Raw genomic sequence first — 20,471 nt, 5'->3', positions numbered from 1 at the left:
ACAGAAAGTTGATGATATCGTTTGTCGATTCTAACTTTGTTGTCATCGGCCAGACACTATTCTGTCCTATTCACCACCAGACACTATCATCCTATTCACCTTTTGTTTTACGGTTGGAGTTACCTCCAGTCAAAGCCCGAGTGGCTTTTGTGTTCGGCTGCAATAACGCATCTCTTTTTCCCCCCGAATTCCAACGAACTCTACCATCGGTATTTCTGCGATTTACATGGGTGAAAGATAAAACGCGTGACGAACTTCTTTGCGCAATTTAAATAAACGATTTTTGCGCGGCAAGTAAAAAAGTAATTTCCTACTTGCGTATTAAACTATGTCTAAAAATTATAAACGCAGCATCGCGACTTACTTTATCTATTAGCTGTGCAAGATATTCCAAACTGTGAAATTATACGCATTATCTTAAATGAGAAATGAAAAAATAGAAAAAAGAACTTATCATACGAGATAGAACACTTTCAAAAACGTATGATCGAGTCGATTTTTTCTCAGATGAAAGTTCTTTTTTCCGTTGGATTCTTTTTGTTCCGCAAGATTCTCGAAGACGCTACGAAACACGAGATCGAACACTTCGTACAACGCTTTAGGAGGGCGCGCGATATTACCGATTTCGCAAAGCGGCGCTTCGCTGATGAACCGCTCTTTTCTCGAGAACACGGAAAACAACGGAATAAGTTTCTTTCCCAAGTTTTCCAATATTTCGTCGGTATATTGCAACGGTAATAAGAACGGTGTGTCCACGTGGACCTCGCGCGGAATGAAATATGCGATTCTCGCTCTCGCATTGTACGAGGGCGCGGGGGCGTGGAACCTCCATCTGCGGTTCGGAGACTATTGCAACGTGCTGCAATGTGCTGCTGCTGTTGCTGCTCTCTTATGTGCTTTTGTTTTATCTCTCTTGCCAAAGTGGCTACCGCAATGTTGCCGCGCTTTTCGACAGATTCATCGCCGCCGTCTCTCTGCCACCACTTTCACATTCGCGGAAAAACCGCTTTTTCCCTCGGTTTTCTCGCGATAATTAAGCCGCGAGGTGAGGTATCCTCCGACCTTGTTGCATAATTGCAAAAGCGCTTGAAAAGTCTTGCTTTTACGTTTTTCGCGTGCACGAACAATTGTGTGCTTACCGTTATTGTGCATTTCATTATCTTACTTTTTTTCACTCGAAATACAATAACTGATTTTAAGCGGTGTAATTGTTTGTTCTTCGCGGGAAGCGCGTTTTGTTTTTCCACGTTGCATATTATTGTCTTGTTGAATGTTACACATTGCACCTTGCCGTATTTAGCCACGAGACACACTGTAAGCCAAGTATTTTAATTAATTCGCGATCCATCGCGATGTGATGCACGTTTCATGCGCGACGGGGCACTTATTTACTCCGCGTCAGGGCGCATCGTGTGCACTTTACACGAATGCGCGTGTAGCGAATTAATCACCCGCCTCGGCTACGCGATCTTGAGAATTACGGATATTTATAGCGGAGCCGATTCTGATGCAAATGAGGAAGAGGTCTTCCATCCCGATAAAGTCGTTTGCCCCGCTTACCGGGTGTACCACTTTAAATTATCTGATGCGCTCTCTTGCGCGGAAACGATAAACCAGCCTGTGTCCCCCGCGCGCGCGCGCGCTACGCGAGCAAATCGACAATGAAAATACTTTATCAAGTTTCCCGTATTAAAAATTCTTAGCGCGTGAGTCGTACAGTTGTCGGTCCCGCGGTCGATAACTTTACTCTTAATCGCCTGTAACTTGAGAACTATCAGCGCGCCGGTACTTTAATTAAGGAGAAATTTACTCGAACTCGGTTAATTAAAATCATCATTTAAAGTCATCGCTCGCGCACACATACACACACACTCTCTCTCTCTCTCTCTCTCTCTCTCTCTCGCATATGTGGTAATATGTCATCATTATGATCTCGATGCTCATTTAACGGTTAAATTCGGAGAAAGTTTCGCATTGCAGTGTATCGGATATTCGTTTGCGCGTTAATTTTAGCTTAATGCCGCAAAGTTTACGCATATGGGAAACCGATTGAAATACAATTTACGGAGGGCAGCGTATTCATCGCCCGCCGCGTCGTTTTCCCAATTAGACGCGGCCGATGAAATTCGTCGTCGCGAGCGACAATAATTTCGTTGCTGGCTCACGAGCTAGCTTTCAGTCACCGGGGACCTACGTTAAATTACACCAGCGACGTCTGGAGAGACGCGGCAACTTAATTAATTGCTACGGCGGCAGGATAAATCGTTTTACGATCATACGGCGGAAATCACGTTTCCTTTTTTTTCGCGCGAAAACAAATAGAGGGGCGTGGTGAAAACGGAATTTCAACAGACGGTAATTACGTGATGTATTAAAATCCGTATAAAGTATTGTATTCGAAGTGGAATTTTACTTTCTTGCTCATGGACGTGATTTCGCTGTACAATGTACGCGATTTATGGTCGAGCGAGTTTATTCTTTTCATTTCTCTTCTGTTTTATACGTCTACTTCATTTGTACATACAAATGGAAGTCTGATTTTTTTGCGTTCTTTTACTTTCCTTCGAATCTTTCCTTCACATCTGTCCGTCTCTTTCTCTCTATCCCCGACCTAATCCATCCTTTCTCGGATATTTATTTTTCCTCACGTTTGCTTGATCCGCGCAGTCATTATTCAACCGCCCCAATTTCCGACCGCCACTTGCGAACAAATGAAAATATTTGCCCGAGAGATTTCCACGTTTGATTGCTGAATTTCCTCGTCGGTTTTCTTATTCCGGACAACCAGCTGAAACGTAACGTCCGCGATTTATTTTTGACGCGTAATATTACACGGTTCCGAAAAGGTGAAGTGGATGGATAAAATATTACTGCGAACTCTCTGATGAGAGAGGGAAAGAAATGACGCAAGGAAAGGTAGATATTCCATTTATATATATATATATATATAGTAAAGTGGCTCAATTTGCTACAATCATTTTGTTTTTTCACGAACGTTTTCACTTTCTCGAAGACTCGTACAAGCCGCGTGCGGCAAATATTTTTCTGAAATGATTATTTGCTATATAAAAAAACAAAAACAATTTAATGGATCATCTATTAAATTGTTTATATTTAATAATAAAGCTAAAAAAATTTATATATAATTTTTTTAATTAAAAATGTTTGAATTTATTTGTATATTTATATACACATCATGTTTTGACTTTCTATCTATTTTTATTATTCAAAATATGTTGTATAATTAAAAAAGTACAAATTTTTCGTCCAACGGTTGACCAATAGGTTATTCTGAAATTGAAAATGAATGCCGAAATTGAATGCCGAAATGAAATTTTTCTCAGTGCTAAGAAATTAGTGGTCGATGCTGCATATCTAAATGACCCGAGAGAACCGCGACAAAATGGCGCGAGGATAATCGGTACTGTCCGACGCGGTGGTAGGAGTCGAGCGTGTGGATCGAGTTTAGCATCAAACGAGGGTCTGTAATCCTAACTCGCTTTGGTCCGGGTCGAAGGATCTCGCGGTAATCCACGGCTAGGATCGAGCTTAAATCGCTTCTCGTGACACTAGCTGAACAATCCTCGCCCCGGGGCTCAGCAGCATCCTAGACAGACTCTGCTAGCTCGACCGTAAAGGACCACTCGAGCACCGTAAATCCATCGTCGCGCTTGATCCTGATAGCGAAGTCCTTGCAGTATTATCCTTCCGGAGTGTGCGTCTTTCTTTTTTTCTAGAGAACACTTTGCTCGCTGATAAAAATCGATTGGCGTTTTACGTGGAACATGCTTTTCTAACGACGTAAGAATTCCAAGCAGTGGCAGATAACGCCACGTATTCGGCACCGCTGATGTTGCGCATTCATTAGAAAAGTTTCCGTTCGCCACGATCCTACTATAATCAATTTTCGTCGCCATAATCAATATTCGTATTTGACATTGCCGAGGTAGACTCTAGCAAGATTGAAAGCCCAAGTTTCAGGTAAATAAAGTTTGTCGCGTCTTGTAAAACGTGCTCGGGCTGGTTCGTTCAACCCTCAACGCCTCTCACTCTCTCACATACACTTTCCCTCTCGCTTTACTCCCCCCCTCCCTCCTCATTCTCTCTCTCTCTCTCGTCCTTCATCCTTGTCATTCTACCTTCTGCTCCTTCCACCTTGTTGTATAAGTCGGAGTTCTCGACTCGACGAAACTCGATCGCATACAATCGATAATTCTAACGTGAAATTGAGCTTTAGGGTGGCGCGGAGAGAAAGAAGGAGGGGAATCGAACGATTCGTTCGTCTCGGGCTTTTTAAAATTAACCTGGGTTATAGCCGATGAGGAAGAAAAGCGGAAATGTGAGCTGAATCGCGGCGGCGGATATGCGATGGATTTTCTCTCTTAACCGCGCGGAATATACGGAGCACGGATATACGCATTGTGATATCGAACTTTTCAAACGTGTCATCTTAAAAAAAATTCCGTCAGTTCCGTCGTGCTTTGATACTCCTACTGTCGAACGTAAACGGGATTTTTCTGTCTCTAATATCATTATGAATTTAATCCACGGTGAATTTTAACGAGATCTTCATTGAAACGATTTATTATGCAAACGAGAACATATTAATAACACATTACAAGATTACTTATTTACATTTTTTTTTATAAATAAAAATCACTGTTTTATATATTTAAAAAATTTAATATTATTATTCATTAAAGTTTTTATATTGTATTAGATATATAAATTCTTTGAGTCTAAAAGCAGACAACTTGACAAGATTTCGCTTGAAAAAAAATGTGTAGTACCCATAATTAATTAATAGTATAACGCATATTTTTAATTACAATACGTATTACGATGACTTATAAATTTTAAGTCATACTTGCAGACGTTACGATTTTTGATTTGATTTGAAATGATTAACTCACGAGTCTCCGCCTCCGGAGTTGGAATCGGATGAACGATCGCGAACAATCAATAATCCTCGTTTCTCATAAAATCGAGCACGAGCTCGAAACGTGAGTCCCCGGTCGTTTCGTTCGTCTGGAACTTTAAAAATTAACCCCGCGCGCGCTCGTGAACGATTCGCCATTGCCGGAGGAAGGAACGAACGGGCGGACAGACGGACGGACGGCCGGCAGGAAAATAGATACAGAGACACTCTCGTCGGCATCGCCGTCGATTTTCCGGCGATTCAGACTGGGAAACTCCTCGAAGCTCCGCGCTCGTTCGCCTCTCGTCGATACTTGGACGTCGTAAATCTTGCAACGAGAAAATGCCTCCTTTTTCGTGCCCCCCTGCCCCTGACGTCGCCGTCTCCTCGCTTGGGGCAAACAAAAAGAGAGAGAAAGAGAGAGAGAAAGGAAAACGGGAGAAAAGAGAAGTAAACTCAAGAAATGTTCTCGCTTGACGACTCGTCGCCGTATTTATACAGTTGTAAAATTCAATCGCCGATCTTCCGGGGCGCCGAAAGGCGCTCGCGCCAGTCGAAGAGCGTCCGCGTCGTTATCGTTTACAGCGAAAGTTTTCACAAATCAGCGGTTCTCAAACTTTTGTGATGATAGAGCTTTTTCCCCATACAAACAAAAGTCCGCGAGGCGCCGCCGGTGTTAATTCGCAATGTTAAACACGAGAGTTTGCTCGGTAATTAAACTCACTGTTCTATCTGATTTTAGCATATAAACAGTTTAAAGAACGAATAAATTTCCTTTTACCGCCGTTGATGAAATTGATTGCGAGACAAAATTTCAGGCCGCATATCACGGTCCGATCGCGGCCTAAAGTTTAGACATAATTTCTCGTGATATAATTTCCCGCGATGACAGGGAACGGCGCACTAAATTAGTGGCCAAATAGCGGTCATTGTTGGCACACGCCCGGATCCGATTTGCGCGGCCGCTAGACTGCCAGCTTAACCGGGTAGGTATCGACAATGGTCGGAAACAATGGCCGGCCATTGTGACACCCGCAGTCCGGTCACATCGGTGGGCGATAGAGCCACCGGTGCGGCAGCGGCGGCGGCGGCGGCGGCGGTGGCAGCGGTGGCGGCATCGACGACGGTGACTTGGATCGAAAAGAAAAAGGGAGGGAAAAAAATAAAGAGAAAAACGGCGGTTAATTTCCCATGAAAGTAACCGATTGCCGCGGAAAAGTAGCGAGAGAACCAGACGCGCGGTATATATCACATCCGGTCGACGCCGCTGCCGTCGCCGCCGCCGCCGCCGCCGCCGCCGCCGCCGCCGTTGACTGGTCCCCGGAGGCTGTGCGCGCTGCGTTGGAGCACACGCGATGTTTTGCTCTCTCTCCCCGGCCAGAACCCGAGCGCCAGACTACATTCACTTTCGAGGGTTATCAGGAGGTCCCGCGGGAACCCGAAAGAGAGAGAGAGGGAGAGAGGGGGGGGGGGAAGGAGAAAGAGAGAAAAAGAGAGGGAGAGAGGGTCCCGCTTTGTCCAGCGGATCCCATATTTCAAGGGACCTCGTTGAAAAGCTCTGTACCGTACGTGGAGTGCGCGCGTACACACCGTTCGCGTGTATGTAAGCGTCGTACGTTTCTGTCTTGCTCTCTTTCCCTCTCTTTCTCATCCTTTCTCTTCCTCCCGTCTCGGCCAAGGTAAGGGCGCAACATTGACAAATGTTCCACCCACCCGGGTACCTACCCTTCCGTCCTCTTTTGCTCTCTTTTTCCTTTCTTCTTTACCGCACGGATATGCGTTTACGGCGGTATAGACGCACTTCCATCCCGTTCCAGCGACGCGTCTTTCCGCGTGGATTTCACCACGATCCGGTGATGAATACGCGTGCAATCTCTTATCGCGCGAGCATTCTAATTTCCGTACAAATCGCGTTCTTCGCCGAGCACGGGACGGGAAACGAGAGCACGGCGAGAGGGAGAAGGAAATTCTGCAAAGAGAGAAGAGTCCGCGTAGGGAAAAAGTAATTACAACCGCATGTGCGCTGTTTTTGTCGAAGGGTGGAGAGTGGGAAAAAAGCTTGAGGGATTTCCGCAAATATATTGGGATAATTTGCTTTTTATTCAGTTCAATGGCGCGCCCGACAGGGCTCGTATTTTTGGAATCTGATATGCAAATTTACATCTCAATATTTATTCTCGTCTCGTTTTTATCTCGTCATTAATCGAGAAATAATTCATACTGACAAATTACGCGGAGAGAAAAAAAAGCAAGAATATATGCTAATTTTATATAATTTTTCTGTTTCAGACCTTGCTTCCCGAAAACAACGCAGAAGTAACGCAGGAGGAGGAAAAATATTTAGCAGCCACAAGAACGAGGTACGTACGTTTTCTTTGCAATGTAAAAGTACAATACAAACTTTTAATAAGTAGGTACAGTAACATAAATCGTATGTGAGACATATTCATCGCGGGATTTAAATTACTATATTTAATGCTGTGCGCGAAAATGAAGATTGTGCGCTAAATGATAATCTGAAAAATTTACCACCCGAACTCATCGGGGGGGAGAGAGAGAGAGATATCGGCGTTAATTCGTCGTTGAAGTTAAAGCCGCGGAATCTGGCGCGCCGCGTATTAATCAGCGTAACAATCAGTGTATCGATTTATCGCTACGGTAAACACGGCGTTTCGCCAATCGTTCGGCATGCGAGAAGAGAGCGGAGTTGTTTTATTCTCGCGCGGCACTAACCCATCCTCCCCCTCTCGGAAAAATGTTCGCGTTGCTTTTGCGTCGTCGATTTAACTCGGCGCATTCCATTACCGGAAGCATACAGTTTCTGTTTTCCTCCATCGATGAGCCGGCTGCTCGTAATTTCGGATTTTAACTGGCGTATAATCGTCGACAGTAAACGACGCCGCGGGATAATAAATATTATCTCACCGACGGCATCCCTCCGTCGCCTCCCCTTCCGCGCGTGTAATTCCTGCTCCGTTGCTTTTGCCTTCCCATTTCTCCCTCTCCTCCTCCTCCCTGCCGCCTCGCATTTTGGCCGAGCATCGTTATAGTTATCTCTGTTTGTTCACGCACGTCCGGTTAAACTTGGCGCGCCGTCGAGCGCGCTTTAATTTGCAGGAAACTTGCCAATTCCGCCGCGTCGACGACTGCGCGATATTTCATACCGACCGATGCAAAATAAAAAATTGTTGCATTCAAGTAGGTTTAATGAATAGAGAAGGGCATTGAGAAAAACCGTTGCATCGCGCAGCGTTATGTAGGCACGAGTGTTGCACCGACAATCCGAATTAAGTTGGCGCCATCGTGATCGGCTATCCGCGAAAAAGCGCGAATATAAAAAAATCAGAGAATCGATCGAAATATGCGCAACATCGATGATCAATCGATTGGTTGATAGCCGTGCCGCTATCCGCCGTTGGAAATGCTCGATGGCGATTCATCTTTCGATGTTTACCAAAATATAGGCGCGCGCGTGTATCAAAACGCGAAACTGACATCGCGGAGCTGTCTCTGTCTCTCGCGCGCAACCACCGCGTTATATAACTAATGTAAAATCGATAGTTCATTTCGCGGCAGCCACAAGGACGGTTTTTGTTGGCTTGCCGGCGAGAGGGCGTAGAGAGGAGGTGTAAATTAGAGTGCACCCGTAATTGGACGAAATGCGATATCGGATCAAATGTAATATCGGCCAGCGGCCGGAGTGGTTGGTATGCGCGCGGTCGTCGCGGCCGGTTGTGTTGCATCGCGTTGTTTACCGCCGTCGATCCGTCACTTTAATATGCGTAATCGAATGATGTAACGGTCGAAAGTCATCCGGCTAGGCTTTCAATTAAACGGACGGGAGAGATCCGCAAAATGCATTCGTGCCGGTGCGACTTCCCGCTCGGACAAGTATCTAATTTGTCGAAATAATCGGTAATCATGTGTGTGTGTGTGTGTGTGTGTGTGTGTGTGTGTGTGTGCGCGCGCGCGCGCGTGTGTGTGTGTGCTTGATAATTCATCCGCAAATAAGCAGCAGTGTAATCAGTAAAGTCTCGCGGAACAGAAAATTACCGGAGAATCTTTGTAATGGAAAAATACAGATGGCGAATAATTGTTTTCCGAAGTTACATCATTATTCCTTCAACAACAATCAACTGTGAATACCGTGCATAGGATATCCATCGACGACGTTGTAACTGACAGTCGTAAGATTAGTCGCGGCAGGAATCCCTAAACTTGCAAATAGTTTCTTCCGGATTTTGAATCGGTGGAACGCGAGACGAGCGGCAAGACGGAATTTTCAATCTCGGGATCGAACAACACGAACGACGTACGAGCGGAGGCGCGTCTGCTGCTTTCGAATTCTCTTCTTTTTTTTCTCTCGACGTGACCGGAAAGACGAGGCGAAGATTACGTTACGCCAAGAGAGGGAGAGAGAGAGAGAGAGAGGACGACGCGATACGCTCGGAAAGCAGATTACGATAACGCGTGTTTCTCGCGCGGCCATGCGGCGGCACGCGGAATCGCGAGGAAAGAAGAGGCGTCTGAAGATGTGAATGACCGAAAAGGCGCAGCAACTGAATTCGCAAGCGCGACCATTGACGAGAGAGAAAATTTTGGCCGCGTGCCGAGAATCTCAAACGATCGTGCACTCTTTCTTTGTCGGAATTATCCGATCGTGTGAATTAGTATTTTTAGCAGCGTTGTAAATACTTGAACGTGTCAAAGAAATTCGAGTTTTGAGATCCTTTATTCGAGATATCTATTTGAATATTTGATTATTGAGTTTTCTTATTGCGTACTTTATGTGTGAAAAATTTAAAGTTCTAATCACTTGAAATCACCATAAAAGAAAAGAGTACGTCATTTCTATTCGCATGTAATAATGGTGATATTGAAACACTTTCGAGCATACACGAGCACACTTGTGAATACGCTCTACTTTACAATATCGTGTGGAAATTATGTAACAAATGGAAATGCGCGAAGCTAAATATTTTTGCAGGTTTTCGTCTTACGTATTACAACTTTGTACACAGCGACAGAAATGTCGTTCTCTTTTCGAATCTTGGGAGACTGGATAATGCTGCCGGGCGATAAATTAATCCAATCGTTGCACCCACGCGCGACTTCCTCTACGCTTTCAATTCTATGCCGCTAAATTCATTGCCACGTCGCACGTTATGATGCGCTTACGTGCAACACGCGTCGTATTCTTCTCGTCTGGCAAAGTAATCCCGTATAATAATACTTGTAAAAATATCTGCGCTAAGGCTAGAAGTCTAAGTCGTTTGACTATCATGAGAGTCTCTGATCTGCAATTTCTAAAATCTTTTTTTTCAATTTTTTAAGCACTTGCAAACAAACAAGTATACACAATTCTGGAATATAAAATTAATTAATTAGCATTAAGAATTAATTATTTATTTACGAATAGATGTCTCAAATTTTATTGATATATTTTCCAACGAATTTTGTATGCAAAATTTATTTTAGAGAGTTTGTTAAAATTTAAGAAGGTGCTAAAGAAATTATTTAAACTTTCCAAGTACACGGAACATTGATTTTCCACAAAGAATAGAATCGTCAAGATTTCACCGCGCTTTCTAAAGGCTGCAGTCAATTAGATCCTAATAGAGTGACCAATAGTGTTCTAAAATTGAGAAATTGTGTGTCATAGACGCCTACGGCACGTTAGTACTCTCGTATGACTCTCGTCACGACAGTCGAAAGTTAATATTCGTAAATGAATTTCGTTGGACGATTAGTCGTAGAATGCCACGTGGTTGAACGAAGAGAGCCGCCGTTCGCGAGCTATTTTTCGCCTGAATGTCCATTCATCTCCGTGTATCGCACGCTTCCCGCTACATTCATTCGTATTCCGACGTTGTCGGAAACTTGGCGATAATTCGATGTCTCGACGACTGCTACAACAGCAGCAACAGCCTCCGTCATCATCGTCGGACCAAAGCGGCCTACGTGACTTCCACGTCGCTTCCCACTATTCCGCCTCCACCCTGTCCCGATTCTTCTCCATCTCCATTTTGCCTGCCTCATAGCGTCGTAGCGATATTATGTAAAGCCTTAGGCCGCAGCGTATTATATATTTTCTTTGATAACGTAATGCCAAGTTCAAAGCAGGCCGGATAATAGCATTTTGTAACTGTTGATAATGCAAAATATGCCTCTTATGCTCTTGTAATAACAGCTTTTTTTCAGATTGAATTTTGAACCGATATTATATTAAGATTATTGACGAAATAATTTGATTGTGAAAAGAATTGTAGGAGATATTGTTGAAAACATAATCGATAAAATTATTTTCTTAAAGAATTGTATACGTACAGTCTACGGATGTTCTTTTTACTGTTGCGCTTATATTATTATGTTAATGTCTTCACGTAGCAGTATTTTTTCTATTTTTAACGTATCTACGCTTAATATAGTAAGCATTTTATGTTGCTATTCTCACGGCTAATTGTTGCTACTGATTTGAAAAATTCTGTTTCAACTTAGCATCAGCAAAGCAAATTCATCCTGTTTTACAAAGAAAAATTGATTATGTCAGTGTGTGCGTGCGGTAATTGAATATTAAAAAACTTGTTAATTACCTCTCCACATGCTCTTTTTCCACTCGCTTTCCGGGTAAGTACCTTGTATGTGACTACCTATAAAGTCGGACCCACCCAACCTTAACGTACGGGCACTTTGCGACAAGAAATTTTGTTACGCCACGGTACAAAATGGCACGCTGAAAGCACCCAATTTGAGAAGAAAAAAGGAAAACTCTTCTCTGCGTTGTGTTTTCATTCGCATAACCATTGTTTTACCAGGAACAATGTAATTTTTTGTGCAATGTAATTTTTCCAAGAAAGATAAATTGCACGATTTCTGTGTATAAGTATATATTGATAAGTGCATTAACGTCATCATTGCGTGGGACAGGAATGAACAGCAACATTGAATTTGTTTTATGTGTTGCTGTTGATCAACTTACATTCTATTGAATAAAACTGTGCATGCGAAAAGCAGCGATAAAAATAATGCGGATGAAGCAAAGTGATTCGTATAATGAAGGAATTTCATTTGGAATATCTTCGTTTTTCGATGGTGCATGTCGTTGTTGGCGCTAGAAGAAGCGCATTTTTGCGAAAAGCAGCGGAATATGAAAAGTAATAATTAGATGCTCGGAAATATAGGCGTCTATTTTTCCTTGTTTCCAGCGCAGTTTGTCTGATGAGCGACATACGAATGTATTAAAAGTATCGGATGAATGAAGAGCGCGGTGGAAAAATATCCGCTGCATTTAAACCGAATATTAAAAACTTAGGGAGGCTGCTGGAAAAGGGAGAATTAAAATTAATTTTAATTTTTCGTCGAGCATGTCGGCGTACCGCGCGGAAAATGTGAATTTTATGTGGAATCAGCACGTGAAAAAAACAGTTGGCGAGAATCATAATTTTACGTTTGTCTACGCTTTAATATACTTTTATTAACACTATGGCAACGAAACGTATACTCCTCGCTCCACTCGATTGAAATAATAGACTTTTAAAAAGATATTACAGATTTTTCACAAAAAAACTTTGTAGTGCGACACTACACAGGTGTAGCATATGCGCATATCGATGAAATATTGAAAAATATTTCTTCTGTTATTAAATGTGTGCAGTAATGTGTGCAACATATACATACATACATACATACATACATATGTACCAATGATAATTCTCCAGAGTTTGCGATATTTTTTTTTTTAAATAGCTTTTTGCACTGATTTATTGCTCATACGCGACGTGTGAGTTTCAGTCACCGAGCGGAGGAAGAGATGGGAATCCTTGTTCTCGATTTATCGGGGTCAGAGATATCGATAAGACGCGATTCGCGACAAGAGTAACAACGCCCTGAGGTCGTGCGGTCGCGAAAGTAACACGATCAGATTCGATTTGACTAACGGTTCCTCGGCGGCATTACCGGAATTTACAGAACACACGTGATATATAAGCGTGCACACCGGGGACGGAGTATCACCTCGATTTATGATGGCTAGTCTTCACTCTTGCGCCCTTATCGAATCTTTTTCAAAATTAAAGGATAGATAAATGGACCCGATTTCCATGGCAAAGCAGAAATTTTCGCGCATTTGCGAAACGTTTGCAGTTTTTATAGAAGCTTTCTCTCTCTCTCTCTCTGTCATGACTCGCAGCGGAATAATTCGGGTTTTGTAGTGAGAAGGAGAGAGAGAGAACTATTTTTACTATTTCAAAATACACATTAGTAATTCATATATATTCTAAAGCCTCATTTTCATACATCACGTTTTAATTTATGAAAGTTGAAAATATATATGGTATATCTTTTTTTTCATTTTGACGCAGACGTATAAAATTTTTGGCTGCATTTTCGTAACATTTTTCAATCTAGCGCTGCACAGCTCTCATTAAATGCAATAATAGAGAATGCGATACAATGATATTAAATATTCAAATCACGTACAGCATTATGAATTGATTCTACTAATAGAAAAAAATATGTAAATGTAAATAAATAAAGGAAGAAATGCTACATGGACAATTCTGCGACGAAGGGCGGTCATTTTTTTGCTCGCCGCGAACGTCCGTCGAAATTCCACGATGGACCTCGGGCCGATGCATAAAAACTCGTTTCATGAATTTTTATGAACTCTGGCCGGTAACGCAAAACGGCCGGAGTCGTCACATTGAAAACGCGTAAAAGGAGGAGCAGGAAGTAGTTAGTTGTCTGTTTCGTCTCTGCTCTACGCATCGCGACAATTTCGAGGATCGCCGATGCGGAAAATGAGTTTCCGCGTTACCGGAAGTGACGCCGCACTCGAGACTCGCATTCGGGAAAAGTCGAAAGAAATAGCAGCGGCGCGCTTCGGTTACTTTGTACGTACTATCGTCGAGGATGTGTCTCACCGCTGCCCCCATTTTCCTCTATCCCTCTCCTCCGCTCTTTATTTATCTCGGAACGTTCCTCCAGAGAGACAGAAAGCTGTAGAGAGAGAGAGAGAGAGAGAGAGAGAGAGGAGGAGAGTAGAGGACTAAGCATGTAGGCGGAGGACCCGAGCATTAAAACTTTGAAAATAACGGAGTTCCTTTTAGTGTTTCGGGAGCTTTACGAAAGCCCAACCGCTCGGGAACGGAATACGAGCTCGCACTGCTGGGGATTTGCTGGAGAAGAAAATCCGAGTTTTCGGATATTAACCTGCCATTTTTACTACTTAGAATGTTGTTGCTAACACTTCGTACTTGCGCGGCTTTGCGACGGAATTCTTGACACGTTTAGTCTCCGCAACGAAGAGGGATAATTTGCTAACTTAAAGAGCTCAGAAAAAAACTGTACAAAATTCGAAGACTTGAACAAAATTTGTAAATTTATGTATGTATATTTATAATCTGATGATATTCTATGTTTCTAGTAATTCTCGTAAAGAGTTACAAAATTAATACCCTAAAAAATATTTATTAGAAAGAAACAAATATTTTGCATAAAAAGTTGAAAATTAAAATCTAAAAAGAAATTGTCAAATTTAACGATTGAGATTAAAAAAGATTTTTTGGATAAAATATATGTACTTCTAGGAAACATTTATTCAGTTATCAAATATCTTCTTTTCCTAATGGTATTTTCATCCGAAATCCGCCATCGCATCATTCGTCAGAACATCATTAAGATTAAAATCGTGAATCGTTGCGAGACACTCTGTATAAAATGAGAAAGTGCTGTGCGTGCCGCGGTCGTTGATAAATTCGGCACGCTTAAAATTCAGCACATTTTTTTCTCCGGCCATAGATTTCGCACGATCGCATAATGCTGGCGCATTGACAAACGATCCCCAGATACCCTATTCCCGCCGCTGATAACGCCGTGGAATACGAGGGAATTCAGTGCCGGTCGAGTCCGCGGGCTTATACGCAGGCGGATGGGTGTGAGGGAGGATTCGAGTTCGAAAATCTGACCGACGATTGATAGAGAAAGGAGCCCGCCTGCGGTTGAGGCTCGTTGGATGGTGGCGGATAATAAATTGGACGCGCGAATGGCGCCAATTCAGCATTTTATGCAGGTTGCCAACGAGGGATGAAGGAGAGAATCATAGAATCTCCATTTTGAATGGAAAGTGTGCAATCATGCTTATTTCACCATCTCACACTGCTAAGACTACACTATGGCTAATACTACATTCTCAATTTTAATACTAATCACACATTTTTTAAATAGATTTTGCAGGTCTCATTTATTCTGTAGAATGTTCAGATAGTGATAATTTATAAATTGAGAAATTGATAATTCCAATTAAAAAAATATTAGATTCGGATAGATTTTATTTTACATTGATATTTAATTCGTTCAATATTTAATAGTAGAAGATGGAAGCTCATCGCGAATAGCAATGGATAAATGTCCGACTAGATTTTAATCGGGAATTTTTAACATTAAGTAGATATATAACAAAAAAGCGTAAGGTAAGAATTAGAATATTGCGAGAACAAAGAATTCGAATATTATGAGAATAAAGAATTCCATCTGGATGGCGGAAAGATCTGATTTATCTGCCTTCACTTTTCGTGTCTGCGGGTTCAGTTCTTTCGTAGCTCTTAATCAGGCGCAAGAACCGGAAGTTCGAACGAAGCTCATCGCGCCTTCGTCCGAATTTAAGACGAACAACGAAAGAACAGATACCGCGCCGGCACTACTCGGAATTGTTCCATTCTCCCAGCAGCCTCTCTCTCTCTCTCTCTCTCTCTCTCTCTCTCTCTCTCTCTCTCCTTATCTAATTTACCTTTTTATCCCAGGAATCTTTATTAAAACGTTTCGTTCCCAAAAGTTCTATCTATCGGAAATCGTTACGGCATTTATGCCAATCATGTTGGCATTAATTTACACCGTAATTAGCGTTAATTTACATCAAACGTATGGATATCTACATCCTTTATTTTACGCAAAATTATCGCAGGTGGAAATAAAGCGGAATTAGAATTTGAATGGAATTATATCAGCATTGAAAACAAAGTTAGAATTCAATTTCGATATTATTACAATAATCTGGCGTTGTTGAAAAAATGACAATGTTTGCGCGGAAAGATTTCCGGATTGATCAGAGAATGCATCCCTCGCCGTGCGTTGTACGCGCGCGAAAATTTATGCGACCGCTCTAAATAAGCCGGTAGCGTGCGACGCGCGAAAGGAACAGCGACTATCGCTATCATTTGATCCAGCAATGGATTCGCTTTAATTAACAATATAATCCCCATTGTCGGGAGTTTCAATGGAGCGTGACTGGAGGGTGCAGCGTTGCACTTTGCGGCGGGATCGTGGCTCGCGAGTACGGTCGCTCGGTAGAGATCCGTAACCTAACCAGTTCGGCAACGAGATCGCGGCACGAGAATCCGCGATAAATCTTGCGGCGCCCGCGGCTTGCCTGAATGCCGGAACACGCACGAGGAGCAGTCATTTCCGGTGGAATCCGCCGGTAGGCCGTCGGCGGCCTCGGAATAGTCGATAGGAGGGTGTATATCGATCCCGGCGACGTCGTATTAGGACCACGAAAGACCTTGTTATCAACATATGTATGTAAGAGAGGACACAGGTCGCTGTCGCAATAACAGGGCTCGATTAAGACGGTTTATTTTAGATTGCAGGTCGAATACCGGTCAAGTGGTGAGAATAATATTCTAAATGTGAAGGAAAAATATTTAAAAATTTACATTTTCGTCAAAAATGCAGGAATATTTTCTAGAAATTGTGTAGACAATCGATATTTATTACATAAGTAATATTCTTAAAAGTTTATACAAGAAATATAATCACTATTTCTGCCGGCTTAAAATTAGCAGTGTTTTTGTCTCACAACGGTGCGCCAGAGTCTACCACGTCGTTTCTGACACCTGGTTACCGCTCAACTTGCACTCTTTAATTGATACTATGTTTGTTCAATAATTTCGGCGTGGTATTGATTTAACATGTTTCAAGTCGTCGCCGATGCGATTTTGCGTGAGTTTGCGAAATACCTCTTTCACTCTCTAGCCGTCCGTCTGGCGATTCGTGTATGCAGCCAATGAAGGAGCACTCGGAAAGCGTCTCCCTTAACCGTCGTTATTATTTATTAGCGCACGAGAGGCGGCGAGTCGCGCGGGTCAAGCCTCGTCGAAACATTCACGGATTGCGGAACGTCGTCGCAGATTGCGAGAGCGAAGTGCGGAGGGTACGCACCCTCTTTCTCGTTTTTCGCAGCCCGCCACCCTTCACGTAGTCCCTTATCCGTCCGACGTCGCATTGTGCGTGTCCCATTGTGTTGAGAGTCTGTGCCGGGGACGTGTATCCCCGGCGTTTCCCTTTTTCCTCCCGCGGGCGTTTCCCCTTTTTCGTGTACCGGCGCGAGGGACGAAGCGAGCATTACGAGCGAGAGGGGCTGCCGGTTGAAACGCGCGCGCGGACGACTAAATCCGTATCGCGCTTACGGAATATAGGGGTGTCTCGTTAACGAAGAACGGGGGACGTTGGCTTCGCGCCGTGTAAATGTTTGTAAAATAGTTTTTTTTTTTCTCCGTAGCGATTGATCAACGTTGCTCGACTCCTGTTTGCATAACGATCGGAGGAGACGAAAAGCCCGTTCTTAATTATCCGTTATCTAACAATGTTCTTTGATTACATTAGGCGTGAAAAGGGCAAGTGTATTTCTGACGCAATATGTCGTAAATTTGATTTAAATATATTTTAAAGGAAACGTTTCGAATTTCTACTATGTATATTTATTGAAATACAATATATTTGAAAAGAACGTGACTGGCATTTTTCTGTTATTAAATTTATTTCAATAAATGTTGAAAAAATAACACGTATGCTAAAGGTAAAAATGTAATTCGCAGCCACGTCAGTGAGTCGTCCAATTGCCATCGTTCTCAATAATAGCAAATTAAAATTAAAATTAAAATTAAAATTTAATAGAAAAAATACCGGTCGCGTTCTTTTTATACATACCTACTGTAACATGACACGTTGCGACAACTTTTGACATTTATCTGACTTTTTAGTTAAAGAGGTTAACCAGCCATTTATGGGTCAGCATCTGCTACCCTAGCCCTTTATTTTATCGCGGATTTACTCGAGTGAAAAATTTATTTTTCAGGCCAATCTGGGTATTTGAAATTCTTTTTGTTCTTCCGACACCGAACGTTCGGTTTGCTCGCCTCATCAGCGCGATAAGCGATCCGCCAGTAGCGATTCAGCATTTTGTACGTAACAACGTAAGAAAACACGGGTCCCATTATACGATCCCGCCAACTTGCAGTCTGCAGCGGCCAGATAACCGAAATTGGCGGCACGATTTCGTCCAATTGGCCGCCAGCGTCGCGCCGCGAATTAAAAATCATGTTCGTGGGAACTTTGCCTTATCGACCACGTTTCCCTCGTCGAGCTGATCTCTCGGAAGATTGCGATTGGGTATATTCCATCTCAAATTCATTAGTTCTACACGGTAATTCCCCGCTATTACATTTACATAACGTAACATCCCGCGTGAATGTAACATTTCAAACTTGACGAGGTTAAAGGCTAGAAAAATAATCAGAACGTGTAAGGGTTAAAAAATAATTGACAAAAAGAAGTGAAATAAAAATAACAAATTATACACCGAGTGCTCACATAAATCAGAATGGCTCGAAGATGTATGTGTCGTGGAATTTCTTTTTACTCGCGGCTTTGTAACTCCGCGTTCCAGGTTGCACGCCAAATCTTACGGCGAAACGACAAATAAATCCGTAGCATTTACAATCCATAATCCGTACCTTTCCGTCGCACACCTGAAATATCGGACAATGGAACGGGCGGAAAAGGTGCGGGTTCGCGCCTGGCGACGTAGCTCAACCGACCGCTCGTAAAAGATTTTCCATGCTGGATCGTAAAACGCGTCGCTACTCCCGTTTCCTCCACACGTATGCGCGCGTTGCCCGTTTATAGTTATTTATAGTTGTTTGTAGTTTCGACGGGCACACTGACCAGGCGCAGCTCTCCCGGCGAGCGCAATTTAACTTACTCTTCGGAGACTTCTTGTGCGAAGAAATCGGCCGGAGGGGCCGAGGGGCGAAGGGGGGAGAGTTCGTAAAACTGTCCAATATCATTTATCTCGAGAGACAGACGGCCGGCGTATGACTCGGCTAACTGAAATCGAAACTTTGGACGTTTCACGAGCACTTGATTGACGCGCGCGGCGTAATTAATCGCAAGCGAAATGGGAATATATGCCCCTTGCATCGTGAACGTCATCGTTCCGATTAAATTGTTGCCGCTCGGATTACAATGCCGTCTTGGCTCTTGAGTTAAGTTGATTCAAAGGCTTTCAAGGGTGGACGTAACCTTTCATTTTTACACCAAATCTTACATTTATGAGATTCTTCGCAGCGAGCGTTGGACTTTGAACAGATGTTTGGAAAATGTATCGCACGCCGCGATAATTTTATTGCCAGACTCGATCAACGTGAAAATAACCCTCTCTCGAGTAATGAATGTATAACCTTCACGCACATTATTGATACGCTCGCAAACAAGAGGGGAAAAATGAAGGCGAAAGATGTCGGATTGGATCGCAATGTAGGGGGCTCATTTTCAGCATAATCGTAAGTGCTGCGTGGGTGGCGACTAATGGAATTCTCTTGTACGCGATGAAGAAGCCGAATGACGGCGGACGTCTCGATTTGAAATCGCTTAATAGAACAGAAAAACGGCCCGGGACAATGAATTTCGCTGCCTTACGGTAATACCGCCCCTCTCAGCGCGCAATCGACGACGGCAAGGGGGGGACCCGATAACGAGTGGACTTATTGCCACGATAACGATTGTCTCAGAACAGATAGATTCGTTTTACAATAGCAAAAAGTAGTATGCAGCCTAGTATCGATTATTCCGCCGTCCGTCGCACATTTCTGATCCGTTTAATAAAACGAATTTGACTGAAGCCGTGTTTTTCTCGTCGTTTTGCGACGGCTTCATTTGTACAGAGGCAGAATTTCTTTCATTTTGGATATTTTCGTCGTCTGTTTTTAAATTCCGCCGGTTGATTTATCTCACGCGAGTTTAGTTAACTTGTCAAATTAATTGCATATCAATATGTGTGTGATCTTGCCTCATTTTGTTAGAATAGTAAATATTATACGAATAATATCGGTTTTTCGGAAATAAAAGAAAAGTTAAGAAAATAAAAAATGTATATTATTGCATTGCGTTACGGCGAACGACACATTCCTTATTGTGAGCGAAACGTAACAAAACAAGGCCATGCTTTTTCATTGGTTCGGAAAAATAGCAGCCCTTAGTAATACATAGCGCGCGACCATCGCCGCAACAATCGTCGTGCCAACACGGAAATACGAAAATTGGGTCTAACCTCCGTTTACCTTTTTCGCTTCACGTCCGTGATCTTTCCCCGTTATCCCTGGCCGCAATCCGAGGTAACTTGCAATTTTATTTTCTCGCGATAAAACTTTGTGTAAGAATTTTTTTTTGTTCCCGCGCAAATCTTCTAAAACGGCTTTCGGAAAATCGTGTTTTCGTT

At 42.9% G+C, this 20,471-nt stretch overlaps 1 protein-coding gene across 5 annotated transcripts in view; it reads left to right on the top strand.

Annotated features, from left to right (window-relative positions):
- The window catches only part of PH4alphaEFB (prolyl 4-hydroxylase subunit alpha-1), a 151,772-nt gene that overhangs the window by 85,315 nt on the left and 45,986 nt on the right, over positions 1 to 20,471 (top strand). For all 5 annotated transcript variants that reach the window (XM_012363821.2, XM_067351086.1, XM_012363819.2 and 2 more), the window contains one exon: positions 7,208 to 7,278. The gene's annotated coding sequence lies outside the window, so the exon portion shown is untranslated. The remainder of the gene's footprint in view (positions 1 to 7,207; positions 7,279 to 20,471) is intronic.

This window comes from Linepithema humile, chromosome 3 (genome assembly GCF_040581485.1).
Source record: "Linepithema humile isolate Giens D197 chromosome 3, Lhum_UNIL_v1.0, whole genome shotgun sequence".
Lineage (NCBI taxonomy): Eukaryota > Metazoa > Arthropoda > Insecta > Hymenoptera > Formicidae > Linepithema > Linepithema humile.
This window is presented reverse-complemented; position numbering and strand designations above follow the sequence as displayed.